The sequence below is a fragment of the Penaeus monodon genome, chromosome 20 (genome assembly GCF_015228065.2).
Source record: "Penaeus monodon isolate SGIC_2016 chromosome 20, NSTDA_Pmon_1, whole genome shotgun sequence".
Taxonomy (NCBI): Eukaryota; Metazoa; Arthropoda; class Malacostraca; order Decapoda; family Penaeidae; genus Penaeus; species Penaeus monodon.
In genome coordinates this window covers 4,018,221-4,018,444 of record NC_051405.1, presented here as the reverse complement: position 1 = coordinate 4,018,444, position 224 = coordinate 4,018,221, and positions in this window count along the sequence as shown.

Here is a 224-nt window from a genome sequence, read left to right as displayed (position 1 = left end):
GCCGATTGTACGAAATCAGTGGAACAGTTAACGATGACTATTACATTAAAACCATAAAATACTGTGCAGTTTCATCTCTAATACGCTATTTTGAGGACTGTGAAGCATTATTCCAGCAGGACAATGCTCCCTGCCGCACTGCAAAAATTGTTAAGACCTGGATGGCAAAAAATAAGTTGACATTGTAATAGACCCAATCGAGCATGTTTGGGACTATATTGTAG